We start from the raw sequence: 18,503 nt of genomic DNA, 5'->3' as shown, positions 1-18,503 counted from the left end.
TAGTGTGAAAAACAATTTTGATTTTTATAATAGTGGTCTCATACAATACTTGTCCTTTTGTAACTGATTAATTTCATTCAGCATAACACCCTCCAGGTTCATCCATGTTGTGAGGTGTTTTGAAGATGTATTCTTTTACATTGTAGCATTCCATTAGTCAGTTCTCAGTCTGGAAGCTCTGCTGAAACCTGTTCATCTTCGGTGACGCTGCTGGCATTTGATATTTCAGTGACAGCTTCCAGTATCACAGTAACTCACAAGTCACCACAGCATGGCAAACAGAGAGACAGTGAAGAGGGAATTGGCTGCCCACTTTGGAAGAAATGGCCACTAAAAACCTTATGCACAGCTTCAAACATTGTCAGATACTGAAGGTCAGATGAATGGAAGCAGAGCATTGTCAGAGATGGTGGCTGAGATGGGTCCCTCCACTCAGAAGGCACCAGAAATGTGACTGAGGAGGACTTCCTTTCTTGTGGTAGTCAACCCTGGGGACAGGAATGGAAGAAAGCCTGTGGGAGTGGAGTCTTTGGGATCTTCATTTGCTGATGGGCACGGCTCCAGGTAAGGAGAAACAGATCTTCATTTGCTGATGGGCACAACTCAATGTAAGGAGAAACTCTAATAATCAGAACTTGGAATGTGCAAAGTATGAATCCAGGAAATTTTGAAGTTCTCAAAAGTAAAATGGAGCACAGAAAGATATATGTCCTAGGCATCAGTGAGCTGAAGTAGAGTAGAACTGGCCATTGTGAATCAGAATACTTTGATGTACTTTGCCGGGAATGACACAGTCAAGAGGAATTTTGTTGCATTCATTGTCATTTCAAAATCAAATGAAGTACAATGCTCTTTGTGATAAGATTTACCTATCCACCTTCAAGGAAATCCAATCAACACACAATTATTCAAATTTATGCGCCACCGACAATAGCTAGTAATGAAGAAATTGGAGAATTCTGCCAAATCTTCAGTCTGGAATTGATCAAAATCAAATATGCATTGATAATTATGTCCATAGACTCTCATATATCAAAGGTAGTGTTTCTGGTATTACCTGGAGGGCACAATGGCTGATTACCCACAGCCTCTTCATTCTTATTTCCTCACTAGGAGTCAAAATGCTGATTTTTAATTAGGCACAATTGTCTCTTGGAATAAAATAATATGCTTCCCAGGTTCCTTTGATATGGCAACTAACTTATGGCCAAGGGGATGTGCGTGGAAGCGAGGACTCTTTTTGCCTCTTGTCATTTCCTTTTTGAGATCGCTAGAGTTCATAGACCCTAAACTCAATGGCTTGCACCCTTACATGAGACATACAAAAGAAAGTCCATGGGAAGATGGAAGAGAATGGAATTATGCTGGTATGAACCAAGGCAGGGCTAGACTGGAGCCACCAGGAGTTGTAAGGGGTAAAAACGCCTTTAGAGGGAACTTAGCCCTGATGACTTCTGGATTTTACATCGCTAGCTTATAGAACTGTGAGAAAATTAATTTCCATGTTTAAAGCTATTCGGTGTGTGATGATTTGTTAGAGCAGCCACAGGAACTGATCCAGAGATGGAGCTGAACTTGGCTCGTCCCCTAGTGCTGCTTTCGGTACTAACCAGGTGCCGTGGAGTCACTGCTGGCTCATGCTGGCCCCACGCAGCTCAGAGGAGGACTCTGTTCCAAAAGGTTTTCAATGACTGGCTTACAGGAAGCAGATCACTAGACCTTCCTTTCCAAGTCACCTCTGGGTAGACTCAAAGCGCCAACCTTTCAGTTAGCAGCTGAGTTAGTCTGGGTACTTTGAAGAAACAAACCCACAAAAACTCATGTATAAGAGAGAGTTTTATATAAAGATTAAGTGCACATCAAAGAAAACATCCCAACCCAGTGCTGCCAAAACACGCAAGTCCACCATTAACCCATCTGTCCAACATCAATCTACAAAATCCTCCTCCATCTCACAAGACAGACACAATGATGTCAACTGCAGATGAAAGCCAAATCAATGAAGGTATAAATATCTCAGCACTGGCAGGGGTCTCCACATGACTGCTCCAGTACCCAGGACTGCATAGGGCTAGGTCCATGTGGCTTCTCCTCAGGGACGTCTTGCAGGAAGTGAGCTTTGCCAGCTGAAGCAGGGAACTGGCTAAGGCAGCTGCACCCTGGTCTGACCATCAGAAAGCAAGAGACCTGAGAACTAGAAAGGCAAGGCTCACCAAGCCATTTATCCCTCTGCCCTTCAATTAACCCATGTGTTTATTGGCCAGCTTGGCACAATAAACTAACTAACTCAGCAGCCTAGTCCACCATGAATTATTTACAACTCCTTCCCTTGAAGGATCTCCAGATTGAAAACTAGAAGAGAACAATTCTCCCTAGGTTAATAGTTTTGAGTGTGATTATTACACCAGATTGGACATTGGGTTGTTGAAATGATGGCATATGAGAGGCAGAAGGATATTTTTAGATTTTTTTTTCTAAAACGGGCAGAGAAAACTAATTCCTGAAAGAAGTGTAAAGTGAGATTAATAGAATGAACCAGATTGTCCCAGGCCACCTCCCAGTTCTCCAGTCCTTTCTGGGTCCAACTTGCTAAAAAACGCAGCCATGGTGCCTAGCACCTTCTGGCTCTAGCCCGGAGCAGACTGTGAGTGCCTAGTCCTTATATGATTGTTTTCCCTAAGGCTGGTCATCAAAGTTGGAAATGATGTGTGCTGATTCATGGAACAGGAAACGGATATGAGTCTGTTCCCAGCGTCAGATCAGCTTTGAAATTCTTTCCTCTCTTTCTTGTCCTTGCTTATTCAGGTTCCACTCATGCCATCCTTACACAGCACAAAACAATGACAGTTCCCACAAGCACCAACTCCACAGTCTTGGAGTAACTGTCATTTGTTTCTTCTCTTATCAGGGAATTTCAGTCTAATCCCAAGGGCTTCAGATAATATTGAAGTAGGGCTTAGTTCATTCAGTGGGGTTTCCACATTGAGTTCTTCTAGTGTGGCCTATGGGAGGTGATCCCTGACTTAGCGGGCATTTACAAAAAGGGGACCCAGAATAGCCATATATTTATTATCTTAATGTCCTTCTATCATAGTCCCAGCCCCCCAAAAGGAAATAAAGCAGTTGGTGCCTGTCTATCGATTGGAAGAGTGTCTGAGGTCTTCAAGGCTTGTATTCAAACAAGCAGCCTTCTTAGAGAGGCATCAACTAAGTCTACATGGTAAAAGCGTGCCAGCCTGTGTGATCCAAAAAATGACAAATAACAAAGTCCAAATATGATGAAGGGAAAGGTATGGGTGTTTACAATGTGAACACCCAATTTATAGAAGGCTGTAGAGGACAGTGAGGTAGTTAGTTTATCTTGCCAACCTGGCCGATAAACATATGTGGGATTAATTGAAGGGCAGAGGGATAAATGGCTCAGTGAGCCTCACCTTTATAGTTCACAGGTCTCTTACTTTCTGATGGTCGGGCCAGGGTGCAGCTGGCTTAGTCAGTTCCCTCCTTCAGCTGGCAAGGCTCATTTCCTGTGAGACATCCCTGAGGAGAAGCCACATGGACTTACCCCATGCAGCCCTGGGTGCTGGAGCAGCCGTGTGGAGACCCCTGCCAGTGCTGAGATGCTTACACATTCACTGACTTGGCTTTCCTCCTGCAGTTGGCATCATTGTGTCTGTTTTGTGAGATGGAGGAGGACTTTGTGGATTGGTGTCTGAAATATGGGTTAATGGGCTAATGCTGGACTTTTGGGCTTGGGCAGCACTGGGTTGGGATGTTTTCTTGATGTTCACTTTACCTTTATATAAAATTCTTAGACACGAATTTCTGTGGATTTCTTTCTCTAAAGTACCCAGACTAACACAGACAGTGGGAGCCCAAAATCAATCTGCACAGTACTATTGGGAGCAAGCCTCTGGCAGATCCCCTCCAACAACAGTCAAGGGACACAGACAACTTTTTTTTTTAACGTTTTATTAGGGGCTCATACAACTCTTATCACAATCCATACATAGACATACATCAATTGTATAAAGCACATCCATACATTCCCTGTCCCAATCATTCTCAAAGCATTTGCTCTCCACTTAAGCCCTTTGCATCAGGTCCTCTTTTTTTCCCCTCCCTCCCCGCTCCCCTCTCCCTCATGTGCTCTTGGTAATTTATACATCGTTATTTTGTCATATCTCGACCTATCCGGAGTCTCCCTTCCCCCCCTTCTCTGCCGTCCCTCTCCCAGGAAGGAGGTCACATGTGGATCCTTGTAATCAGTTCCCCCTTTCCAACCCACTCACCCTCCACTCTCCCAGCATCGCCCCTCACACCCTTGGTCCTGAAGGTATCATCCACCCTGGATTCCCTGTGCCTCTAGCCCTCATATGTACCAGTGTACAACCTCTGCCCTATCCAGCCCTGCAAGGTAGAATTCGGATCATGGTTGTTGGGGGGAGGAAGCATCCAGGATCTGGGGGAAAGCTGTGTTCTTCATCAGTACTACCTCGCACCCTGACTGACCCATCTCCTCTCCTAAACCCCTCTATGAGGGGATCTCCATTGGCCGACACTTGGTCCTTGTGTCTCCACTCTGCACTTCCCCCTTCATTCAATATGGTATATATATATATATTCTTTTTTTTTTTTTTTGCATGATGCCTTATACCTGGTCCCTTGGGCACCTCGTGATCGCACTGGCTGGTGTGCTTCTTCCATGTGGGCTTTTTTGCTTCTGAGCTAGATGGCTGCTTGTTCACCTTCAAGCCTTTAGGACCCCAGACACTATCTCTTTTGATAGCCAGGCACCATCCGCTTTCTTCGCCACATTTGCTTATGCACCCATTTGTCTTCAGCGATCCTATCATGGAGGTGTGCAGCCAATGATATGATGATTTTTTGTTCTTTGATGCCTGATAACTGATTCCTTTGGGACCATCGATCACCCAGGCTGGTGTGTTCTTCCATGTGGACTTTGTTGCTTCTGAGCTAGATGGCTGCTTGTTTATCTTCAAGCCTTTAAGACCCCAGTCACTATCTCTTTTGATAGCCGGGGACCATCAGCTTTCTTCACCACATTTACTTGTTCACCCACTTTGGCTTCAGCAGTTGTGTCGGGAGAGTGACCATCATAGAGTTCCAATTTAATAAACGAAAGTATTCATGCATTGAGGGAGTGCTTGAGTAGAGGCCCAAGGCCAGGCAACTTTAATATCAGACAGAGACTACTGTAAACCTGAATATCCTGGAGGGCACTACAGTGTAATATCTGGCCCGTTGACCTCCTTCCTGACTTATTCTGAATTTGCTCTAGGTTTGAGCACTTCTCGCTGTCCCAAGGTAGACAATGTCTCTGGGTTGTTTAATGTCGCCACTGGCCTTTCTTTCTCTGCAACCGTCGGCCTCCATTTTTATGTTTTGTTTTAATTGTCTGTTTTTTTAATTTTAATTTTCCAAGTTTATGAAGCATCTAATAAGCAGATGCATAGAGACAATGACTGATGTAATAGCTTATCAGAGATGAGTGGGGGAGGTTCAGCATATAGTAGTGGGGAGAGTGCACTAAAATTGACTGTGATGATGTATATACAACTCTTTTTAAAAACCATCTTATTAGGGGCTCTTACATCGCTTATAACAATCCATATATCAATTTATACAACTCTTTTTAAAAGCAACTTAGCTATGGAAGTATATGATATATGAATTTAAAATCAATAAAGCTATTGGGGGAAAAAACAAAAATATTGCCAGTTCCTGCACCATCTTTATAGCCAATGCTTATCCGTAAAGTTTTCACTGGCTAATTTTTTGAACTATAGCATCAGACTTTGATTCCTACTTTGTCTTACTCTGAATGCTTCTCTGAACACGTTCTCTGTGAGTGAACCTGCTGACATAGTTTCCATTATCAAGCACCATGTAAACCACTCCACTATGACAACTCGCAGAAGGGGGACCTTCTTGACTCCATTTAAAAAGAAACTTGCTGAATTTCTTTGATTACTGGTGAGCTTAATCCTTTGAATCTTCACTATGTGTCAAATAAAGAAGGATGATGTTAGGGAATTTTGCAGAAGAGGTACATACAGAATCCTATTATGACTAGATTTTCCTTTAGCTGAAACTTTATGGAAAATATATGGCATATATTTGGGAACAGAGCCAAGTCACTTACCATAATTTGTTTCAAGTTCTGTGAAAACCATGAAAAGGACTTACTAAATTTATACAAATAATAGATTGATATTCTTCCTTTAAAAGCTCAATTTTCTTCCTTTGATTTTCTCCTAATAGCTCAATTTCCTAGGTCTTATAGGTTGTATACATGATTTCTTCTAAAAAGAGATGCACGTTAATTGCACTTTATGATCCCTGGGTCACTCTTGCTTTAGTCATATGCTTTTAATTTAAGGAGCAGGGTCCCAAAGTAAGAGATTTACCCAAGTCATTTATAGTAATGCAAAATTTGGCTCAACCAGCCGATCAATAGCCTCCTGTCTCCACAAGACCTGGGCCAGATACAGACACAGTTGCAAAAAGTCATTATCTAATTGGGAAATATCTGCTCAGACATAAAATTTTCAAGTGACCCTAGCTGATTCACTTGACCCAGAAAGCAGGATAAGAGATAGTCCTTGAAACCTAATTCAAACTTCTTTTCAAAACTATGCGTCATAGAAAGAAGTGCCTAATTGAAACTTCCCAATTTCAATTTTCACTCTGTTTGGCAACGAACCAAGAAAGATACTCAGAATGATTTACAGTATGCGTATTCCTTTGGAAAATCTCAATAAAAACCTTAAATGCCCCTGTATTTAGATTCCTACTGTATCCTTTCCATTATGTTAATAGTGCTTCTGACCATAATTATTAGACTGTCTCCTGCCCTTATCTCTCCTAATAGAGCAAATGAAACTATGGTGTTTTTAGTCCTTGGTGGATACAGTGTATAATATTAAAGTAAGTCAAAAGGAGAACCTAAGAAATCACAGAAATCTTTATTAAGCAAACATTAAAGTGTATGCTTTTATTCTTTAAAATATCCCTCATATAGTTTTACATACTTCTTAAAATGGTATTTCCATCTCTTTAACCCTACCCTCTATCACTTGTCTGTCAGTTTGTCATACTGTGTTAGTCCGGGTTCACTAGAGAAACAAATTCATAGACACACTTATGTGTATAAGATAGAACTTTATATAAAAGAGCTGTTATATATTGAGAAACATCCCAGCCCAGTCCATATCAAGTCCATAAGTCCAATAATAGTCCATGTGTTCAATAACCAATCTATAAATTCCTCTTTAGACTCGCACAAAACATGCAATGATGTTGAATGCAGGAAGATCAAAGGCCAGTGGGTGGAAAGTCTTGTGGATCCAGTGGCAGTGGAAGCATCTCAGTGCTGGCAGCAGTCTCCATATGGCTCCTCCAGCTCCAGGGCATGAGTGTAGGTCCATATGTTTTGTCAGCAAGAATGTTTCACAGGGAGTGAGCAGAAAGAGTGTGTCCCACCAAAAAGAACCAATCGACATCCAATCATTTCCAGAGGTAGCAGATGAGCAAGAACCAGTGGAACTGAAGGAAGAAATCCAACCTGCACTGAAGGAATTAGCCAAAAACAAGGCTCCAGGTACTGATGGAGCCAGTCAGGGTCAAACATACAACTTTCCTCTAGTTCCTAAATGCTTCCTCGGACACCTCCACCCCCCACTGTCATGATCCCAATTCTACCTTACAAACCTGGCTAGACCAGAGAATGTACACTGGTACAGATAGGAACTGGGAACACAGGGAATCCAGGGCGGATGATTGCTTCAGGACCAGTGGCAAGAGTGGCAATACTGGGAGGGTGGAGGGAGGGAGGTGGGGTAGAAAGGGGGAACTGATTCCAAGTGTCTACATAAAACCTCCTCCCTGGGGGACAGACAACAAAAAAGTGGGACAAGGGGGACATCAGACAGTGTAAGATATGACAAAATAATAATTTATAAATTATCAAGGGTTCATGAGGGAGGGGGAAGCAGGGAGGGAGGGGGAAAATGAGGAGCTGATGCCAGGGTCTTAAGTGGAGAGCAAATGTTTTGAGAATGATGAGGGCAATGAATGTACAAATGTGCTTTACACAATTGATGTGTGTATGGATTGTGGTAAGAGTTGTATGAGCCCCTAATAAAATGATTTTTTTTAAATACCAGCTGAAGTCTTGCAAAAAGTTCATGAAGCAATGGAAGCACTCACTGCTCTATGGCAAGAAACTGGGAAGACGGCTCCATGCCCAACTGATGGGAAGAAACCCATGGTTGTGCCCATTCAAAAGAAAGGTGACCCAACAGAATTTTCAAAACATAAAACAACACCACTGATGTCACATGAAAGCAAAACTTTGCCAAAGATATTCCAACACAGGTTGCAGCAGTACATTACACAGAGATGCCAGAGACTCAGGCCAGTTTCATAAGAGGACGTGGAACAGGGGATATTATTGCTGATATCAGATGGACCTTGACTGAAAGCAGAGAATGCCGGAAAGATGTTTGCTTTTGCTTTATGGAACATTAAAAGGCATCTGAGTGTGTGGACCCTAAAAACCCATGCATAGTAATGAGAAGAATGGAGTTTCCACAACACTTCATTGTGCTCATGCAGAACTTGTACGTGGATCAATAGGCAGTAGTCTGAACAGAACAGGGAATCCTACATGGTTTAAAATCAGAAAAGGTGTGCATCAGGATTGTATCTTTTTTCCGTACTTATGAAATCAATATGCTGAGCAAATAATTAAGGCAGCTGGATTTTATGTAACAGAATGCGGTATGAGGGTTAGAGAAAGCCTTATCAAGACCCTGTTACATTCAGATGCTACAACCTGGCTTGCTGACAGAGAGGAGGACTTGAAGCACTTGCTGATGAACATCAAGGATGGCAGCCTTCAGTGTGGATTAAAACTCCATGTACAGGAAACAAAAGTAATCACAACTGGACTAATGGCTAACATCATGATAAACAGAGAAAAGGTTAAACTTGTCAAGGATTTCATCTTGCTTGAATCCAAAATCAAAGCGTAGTCAAGAGATCAAAAGACATGTGCCACTGGTTAAATCAGCCACACAAGACCCCTTTACGGTGTTGAAAAGATTTTACTTTGAGGACTAAGGTGTGCCCAGCCCAAGCCCTGTTATTTTCAGCTACCTTATATGCATGTGAAAGTTGGACATTAAATTGAGAGCGATCGATGAATTTGAGTTGTGGTCTGACAATGACTATTAAAAGTACCACAGTCTACCAGAAGAACAGACCGATCTGTCTTTTAAGTCCCACAGAAGGCTCCTTAGACACAAGGCTAGCCAGATAACACTCTTACTAAAGCAGGCTTAGGATCACTCAAGCACAAGGGGTTATCAAAGCCCTGAGTTTCTCTGATTTTATGTCATAATTTTTTTTTAGTACCAACATTTGTCATGATCACTTAAAGATAGAAATCACCATAGGCTTTGAACTATATATTCAATTATTTAGGTTATATATTCAATATATTCTGTATATATAGAAACTATATATTCAATTATTTAATCACAGTTAGTGATTAAAGTCTTTATACTATATTACTATCTCAATGGAAATAGAAAAGGAATGATTAAAATTCAACAGCCATTATTCATTTAAAAAATTAAATATAGAAGTGTTGGATATAGATGTGAATGGTTTTTATGTTTTATCAACAATTTCCCCCAAACAATTGCTGAGCACATGCGGCTAATTCTTAACAAAGCAATTTATTTTCTCTCCCTTTAGAGAGTCTGAATGGAGAGCGCTGGCTGGAGGGGAAGACTTCCATTTCTGTTGGTGCCGAGGAAGCCCTTCCCCTCTTTGGGCTTCTGCTCCAGGACAATCGTAATGTGGCCTGGCAGTTATTCCCTCCTGTCTGCTGCTTGTTTTTCTTTTTTGGTTTTGATGTTACAAAAAAATCCAAGTCCACTTCTGTTTTACGTTTCCTCCTTTTCTAACCACTCTGACCAATGTTTAGATCTGAGGGGCACAAATTCTGAAGGGTTTTTAAGGCTGTAAGCCTCCACGCTCCATTAAAAAACCCCAAAGTTCTACTCTGGTTTTTAAAGGAAAACATATTCCGTGTACTTGCACACCCCATTTCGTTGAATATAACCAGTCATCAAGCTCCCCATCAATGGCCCCTCTCCCCGTCCCTGCCGCTGTCCCACGCCTCCGCCTAGTCCTCAAAGCCTTATCCTTCAGTGTGAAAACCACTCTTCCTTGACTTTGCTTCTCTTATATTATTGATGTCAGCGCAAACTTATCTTTATAAGATGAACTCAATTTGCCAAGGGTTATGTTCTCTGGAGCCCTAGTGGTGTGGTGGTTACGTGTTGGGCTGTGAACCACATGGTCCAGGAGTTTGAGACCACAAGTCATTGCTCCAGAGAAAGACAGGGCTCTCTACTCCCATAACCAGTTCCAGTCTTGGAAACTCACATGGGTGGTCACTAAGCATCAACATCGAGTTTTTGAATTGTGTCCATGTCTTGCCGTGTTTAACAGAGTGGTCATTGCTTTCTTTGTTGTTGTTATGGATGCATAATATTCCATAGTTTGACGGTGTCAGGGTTTCTTTTTTTGCTTGTTTCCATCTTATGGAAATTGCTGCAATAAACATAACTATGCAGATCCTTGTAATAACCTCCTCCCTGGGGGACAGACCAAGAAAAGTGGGTGAAGGGAGACATTGGACAGTGCAAGATATGACTAAATAATAATTAATAAATTATCAAGGGTTCATGAGGTAGGGGAAGCAGGGAGGGAGGGGGAAAAAGGAGGAGCTGATGCCAGGGGCTTAACTGGAGAACAAATGTTTTGAGAATGATGAGGGCAATGAATGTCCAAATGTGCTTTACACAATTGTTGTATGTGTGGATGGTGATAAGACTTGTATGAGTCCCTAATAAAATGATTATTAATAAAATTTTTTAAAACCTGACTATGCATGTCTGTCAACATTGTGTTCTTTGTTTTTTCAAGATATGTACCCAGTAGAGGGATCACAGGATCAAGTCATTGTATTGTTTAAGGAAGTATCATACCGATTTCCCCAGTGGTTGTACTACCCGCGACATATGATGATTCCCAACTCTCCACATCCTCTCCCGCATTCCTGCTGCTACTTTCATGAGACACTTCATTTTCACATTTCCTTATGAAGTTGCATTGTTATTAGGTGCAGTCAGGTTGGTCTGACTCACAACTGCTCTGTGTTCAACAGAAGGACACACTGCCAGCCCCATACCTTTGTCACAATTCTTATGTTTGAGCTACTTTGTTGTAGCCCATGTGTCAATCTAGCTCCTTCGGGGTCTTCTATTTTGTTGACCCTTACCAAAAGACTTTATCATGCCATTTTCCAGGACTGGTGTCTCCTGACAACATGTTCAAAGTTCATGAGACAAAAATCTCACCATCTTCACTTCTAAGCATCATCCTGGTCATATTTCCTCCAAGACAGATTTGATAGTTTGTCCCGTGCTTCGATATTCTCCACCAACATCATAATTCAACTGCATCCATGCGTCTCCAGCTATTCCTTTTCCATTGCCAGCATCCATGTGCATATGAGATGATTGAAAATGCCAAGGTTTGGACAGGTATGCATTAGTCTTCAAAGTGACATCTTCGCTTGCTAATATTCCAAAGAGGACCTGTCAGGTAGGCTTGCCCAAGGCAATATGTCATTGGGTATCTTGCCTACTGCTTGCATGAACATTGGTTGTGCGTCCACGGAGAATGAAATTCTTGAGTCTTTTTCTGTTTACCATGATGTTGACCATTAGTTCAGTTGTGAGGATTTTTGTTTTCTTTTCACTGAATTGCAATCCATACTCAAGGTTTCGGTCTTTGATTTTAATCAGCAAGTGCAAGTCCACCGCTCTTCCAGCAAGCAAGGCTGTGTCACCTGTACGAGGAGGTATAGCGCAGTTTGTTAATAGGGCTTCCATTAATCCTGATGCTGCATTATTTTTTGTATATAGTCTCACATCATTTGCTCAGTATATAAACTGAAGAAATATGATGAAAGGACCCAACCCTAATGCACATCTTTCCTAATTTTAAACCATGCAGTATTCCAATGCGCTGTTGGAAGGACTACCGCTTGATCTATCTCTTCCTATCTCTGAAGCTTATTGTGCTAGCCTGCACCTGAAGATGTCTGCATTACTCTGCTAAAAAAGTAGCACAGAACTGCACTAGAAGTAATTTGTTTACAAGAAGAATTAAAACCACGCTTGGTCACCACATAGAGCAAACGGTTCAATCGAATAACATGCATCTGAATTTTTAAGTTACAAAGGTTGTTTGAACAGTTGGTTTCTTGTTTTATTTTTTTCCACGTGCATCTTCTGTTGAATGTTTTGGTTTAAGAAAGAATGTTTAAAGCTTTTTAAAAGACCAGTTCTTAATGTAACTGTACCCTTCTGCATGGAAAACCATAACCAACACGGCTGCAGTAGACGTCTTAGTGGTACCAGCACCACTTGCAGAGGGCTGCTTTATCCTATTAATTGTACTTGGGTGTAGGACTCTAGTGTTCTTCGGTGTATTGCATGGGCTGCATTATCTACAGCATTGTACAATAACAACTAGAAAAGGCAGTATACTTCACTGATGCTTGTCTGGTAATATCACTTCTGTGTTAAAATGGAAGGTTTTTTGTGATGTATGAAACTCGTGTTTTTATATATAAATGAGTACAGTTAGTGTTGTGGTAAATGCCTGTTTTCATCTGTAAATAGTTAAGTATGTACACGAGGCACTACTGATTTATTGCAGTGTTCAGTCCTAGTTTTTTACTTTTACTCTTAGGACATTCAGTTTCACTTCCAATTTTATGTACCTTAGTTTTCAGTTAGATCTTCAGATCTGTACAGATAGCTCATATTTATGTATTGCACATAATCATGCTATTCAGCATTGATGCTATATTGTATTATGTAAATAATAAAAGCCATGTACAGAGGGAAAAAAAATTCTAGCACAATGAAGGATTCAGGAATTCCCATTCTTCTCAAGGCTTTCCGTAGTTTGTTACGATCCACACAGTTGAATGTCTTTGCAGACAATGAAACAAAAATTAACATATTTTATTATTCTCTCCTTTCAGCCTAGTTCCAGCTGATGTCAGCAACGATATCTATCCCTCATTCCACATCCTCTTCTGAATCTGGTTTGAGTTTCTGGTATTTCCCTGTGGATATGCTGCTTGTCATTTTTTATTTACTACTTGCAACAACATTTTACTTGTAAGCGATAGTAATGATATTGTTCAACAATTTCTGCACCCCGTGGGGTAACCTTTTTGTAATGGGCACAATGATAGATGTCTTCTAGCTGCTTGGCCAGGTAGCTGTCTTCAAAACCCTTGGCAGAGCCAAGTGAGTTTGTCCAATGCTGCATCAGCTCATGGAAATGTTTCTGTTTGTGCGCTGGCATTTCCTGGAGCCTTGTTTTTCTGCGAATCCCTGGAACCTCGTTTTCCACTAATGTCTTCAGCACAGCTTGACCTTCTTCCTTCGATCCCATTGGTTCTCAATTATATGTAACCTCAGGAAATTGTTGACCATGGACCAATTATTTTCATTACTTAGCTAACGTATGTTTTAACAGAAAAGGGAGAAGTTAAAAGTATTAGTCCTCTCCACCTAAGCCCCTGGCATCAGCTCCTCATTTTTAACCCTTCGTCCCCACCAGGGGCTTAGGTGGAGAGCAAATGTCTTGAGAATGATGAGGGCAATGAATGTACAAATATGCTTTACACAATTGATGTATGTATGCATTGTAATAAGAGTTGTATGAGCCTTTAATAAAACAAGAATTAATAAGAATAAATAAATTTAATAAATAAATTAAAAGGGTACCATCCTAATTATAAACCATGAAGTATTCCCTTGTTCCGTTTACACAACTGCCTCTTGATTCATGTACAGATTCCACATGAGCACAATTAAGTGCCTGGAATTCCCAATTTCCTCATAGTTGATTTTGATCCACACAGTTGAATGCCTTTGCTTAGTCAATAAAACACAAGTAAACATCAAAAAAAAAAAAAAAGAAAGTAGTAGCCTTTCCACATCTGTATCTTATTCCAGAAACAGGAATAACTTCTTTACTCCGAGGAACCGGAGCGACACTCGCTTCTGATCCTTTTGCCAACTACCGGCTGTCAGTGTCGGCATCAACACGAGGGCATGAGTCAGAGACCCTGTGAGGGCAGCGCAGCCCCTGAGGATGCACGTGTCCCACAGAGCAGGAGCGGCACCGTAGTCATGAACTCAGTGCTAGTGACAGGCACCACTGCATGCCGCATTCGATGTACCTGAGTGACTGCGATTATCAAACCTCCGTGCTCACACCTCAATAGCTGTTCAAGTACCTATAAGGATGCAGGCCAAATGGTGGGGCTCACCCCTTCTGCAATACCTTTCACCGTGAAGGAACGACTTGCATCAACCAGGATGGCTTGTGTTGCAAGGAGCTGGGGCCACACACTGTTTGGCACCGCCATAAGCTGCCACAGAACCTCCTTGTGTGCACCCTCCCCAACCCTTTCCTGAGAACTAGTGACTGACATCTTCCAAGAGGGCTAAGCTTTCTGGAAAGACTGCAGCTCTAACTAAAAGCTATCAGGTAAGAAAAATAATCAATATACCAATGATGTTAGAGTGCATCTGAATTCTCAAGGGCAATGAATCCAAAATTCAAACTCTTGTTTTGCCTTTATATTGCTACTGCTGAAAAATCAACCCAACTTTATTTTTCTGAAAGTTCTGAAGGCCAGAAGTCAGAAGTACATTTCCCTGGGCTAAAGTCAAAAGATCTGTTGTAGTGCTGCAGGGTGAACGTTGGGTTGCCTTTCAAACCCACTGGCCAGTCGGAGGGAGCAAGTTAAAGGAGAAGAGTTGGCAAGTGTGTGCCTTCACTAGTGTGTGCTATCTACCAGATCGGAACTCATAGTGACCCTATCTGAATGAGGAGGAGTGTGGAGTGGAGACCCAAAGCCTATCTGTAGGCAACTGGACATGCCCTTATGGAAGGGTCACAGGGAGGAGATGAGCCAGTCAGGGTGCAGTCTAGCACCGGTGAAACATGCAACTGTCCTCTAGTTCTTTAATGCTTCTTCCCCCAACCCCTCACATGATCCCAATTCTACCTTACAAATCTGGCTACATTTGTAAGCATGCACAATGGTACAGATAAGAGCTGGAAACATAGGGAATCCAGGACAGATAATCCCCTCTGGACCAATAATGAGAGTAGTAATTCCAGGAGGATAAGGGTAAGGTGGGGGAGAGAAAGGGGGAACAGATTACAATGATCTACATATAACCCCTCCCTGGGGAACAGACAACAGAAAAGTGGGTGAAAGAAGACATCTGTCAGTGTACGACTTGAAAAAAATCATCATAATTTATAAATTATCGAAGGTTTGTGAAGGAGGAAGGGGGGGGAATGAGGAGCTGATATCAAGGGCTCAAGTAGAAAGAAAATGTTTTGAAAACGATGATGGCAGCAAATGTGCTCGACACAATGTATGTGTGTATGTATGTATTGTAATAAGAGCTGGATGAGTCCCCAGTGAAATGCTTTTTTAATTGCTATTGCACTGTTTGCATTCCTACACAGGGTGCCCTTGCTTCTTTGCCTGAGGATTAAGATGGGTAGAGCTAGAAGCAATGCTGCCACCTGCTGTAGAGATGACACAATGTACAGCAGAACAAAACACTGCCTGTCCTGTGTCAACCTCACAATAGTTGTGTTTGAGCCCATGGCGGCAGCCTCTTTCCACGGGTGGTACAACAATTAGTCAATGTGCTTCACTGTTAACGAAAAACTAATGCTGAGTTCACCCAGAAGCAGCTCAGGAGAAAGACTGGGCATTCCACTTCCCCAACTCAAGCCCCTTGTTTATCTTCCAGCCTTTAGGACCCTGATTCTGTATATTTTGACAGACGGGCACCGTCAGCTTTCTTCACCGCATTTGCCTGTGCACCCGCTTTGTCTTCAGTGTTCATGTCGGGGTAGGCTGGGGTGCTTCTTTCATGTGTGCTTTGTTGTTTCTTAGCTAGATGGCTGCCTGCGTATCTTCAAGCCTTTAAGACCCCAGACACTATATCATTTGATAACGGACAGCGGAGAAGTGGGTAAGGGAAATGTCGGATGGTGTGAGAAGAGACAAAATAATAATAATTTATAAATTATCAAGGGTTGGAGGAGGGGAGGCAGGGAGGGAGGAGAAAAAATGAGGAGCTGATGCCAAGGGCTCAAGTAGAGAGCAGGCGTTTTGAGAATGATAATGGAAACATATGTGCGAATGCGCTGAACACAACGGATGTATGTGTGGATTGTGATAAGAGTTGTATGAGCACCCAATAAAATGATTAAAATAAGAAAATACTTGAGCCACTGAAAATCTTATTGGAGCACAGTTGTACTCTGATGCATATGGTCACCAGGAGTCAGAATCCACTTACTGACAAGTACTACTTTTGGTTTTCAACATTGTAATTTTCATAAAAATTTAAGATGGTGGGGGGGGGTGGAAAGAAAGAGGGATGATAGAGATAGAGAGAGAGAAAACTATCTATCTCCCACATGTGCCAAATGGCACATGATTGCAATCATGGCCAAGGACAAAATTTGGGTGTCAGCATCTCTCCACCTCACACTCGAGTATTTCAAGGTCGTCATCATAATTTCAATTATGTACAATGTCCCGTGCACTTCTCAATCTCCATTGCTCCCTCTGCTCTCAGACACCTTGCTCTGTCATCCTGACCCCAGGGACCACCTCTAACCGATCCCCACCACCATTTCTTCCCCCACAAACATTCCGCTTGAAAGCAATCAGTCAAACTTGGCGCAGACCACACTACTGCCCTTCTATTACAACCAACCTTCTAACAGGTCCCCAAAGTACCTAGAATTAAGCCCAAGCTCTTTGTTTTAAAAAATCATGATGATGTTTATTGGACCATTTGTGGGGATTTTGTTTTTCTTTTTATAAATCATTTTATCGGGGCTCTTACAGCTCTTATAACAACCCATACATCAATTGTATCAAGCATATTAGTACATATGTTGCCATCATTTTTTCAAAACATTGTCTTTCTACTTGAGTCCTTGGTATCAACTCCTCTTTTTTCTTCTCCCTCCCCCACCTTCCTACCCTCATGAACCCTTGATAAATTATAAATTATTTTCATATCTTACACTGTCCACTGTCTCCCTTCACCCATATTTCTGTTGTTTATCCCCCTCAGCGGGTGAGAGGTGGATTATATGGCAATCATTGTGATCTGATCCCTTTTCTCCTCCTTCTCCCCCTACCTTCCTCCTACCCCCATGATATTGCTACTCCCATTATTGTTCCTGAGGGGTTTATATGGCCTGGATTCTGTGTGTCGAGTGTTCTTCTCTGTACCAGTGTACAGGTTCCAGTCTAGTTGGATGTGTAACATAGAACTGGGGCCATAATAGTGGGAGGGAGGAAACATTAAAGAACTAGAGGAATGATGTGTGTTTCGTCGGTGCTATGCGGCACCCTGGTTGACTCGTTCCTTCCTTGTGACCCTTCTGTGAGGGAATGCCCAATTGTCTACAGCTGTGCTTTGGGTCTCCACTCCACCGTCCCCCTCATTCACATTGATATGATTTTTTCATTCTCGGTCTTTGATGCCTGATACCTGATCCCGTCGACACCCCATAATCACACAGGCTGGTGTGCTTCTTCCACGTGGGTTTTGTTACTTCCCTGCTAGATAGCTGCTTGTTTAACTTCAAGCCTTTAAGACCCCAGACACTCTCTACAGGGAAAGAGGGACCAGATATAATGCCAGTGCCAGACGAATGCAGTGTGCCGGCAAGGAGTAGGGAGCCAGTGGAGGGGCCTGAGGGCTCAGCCCCCATACCAGCGACGTGGACAACTGCCTTTCCCCCAGAAGAATTTACTTGAGAGGATTTCACTGAAGCTGCAGCTAGGGGAGAGGGGCGTGTATGATCAGCACAAATGGGAGCAAATGAAGGGAGAAGAAGAGAGAGTGGAGCACATCATGGCCCATCAGACCTAGAGGATGATAACCCCGCTCTGAACAGCCAATGGACAGAGTGAACAATATGGCTGATCCCACTAGGAGATACACCGTTCCTTGATGGCCCAGGGCCCTAAGGGGGACAAGACTGGAGACTCAGGGACAGGAATGACCCAGACTGACCCTGTGACACTGAGGCAAACTACTAAAAGCGTGTGACACAGCAACCATGGGAGCAGAGCAGGGAGCCCCCGAGGGAGTACAAAGGACAGACTCTGGGGCCAAAGCATGATACCCCATTGGACCTGACTGAAGGACAATGCCTAGAGATCAAAAGTCAGACCTTGATCTATTTACAGGTTTTTCTTTCTTTTAATTTTTTTCCTTTTAATTAATTTATTCTTCTATGGGCAATTGGTT

This window comes from Tenrec ecaudatus, chromosome 15 (assembly GCF_050624435.1).
Source record: "Tenrec ecaudatus isolate mTenEca1 chromosome 15, mTenEca1.hap1, whole genome shotgun sequence".
Lineage (NCBI taxonomy): Eukaryota > Metazoa > Chordata > Mammalia > Afrosoricida > Tenrecidae > Tenrec > Tenrec ecaudatus.
The sequence above is the reverse complement of the archived record's forward strand: the minus strand, read 5'-3'. Positions refer to the sequence as shown.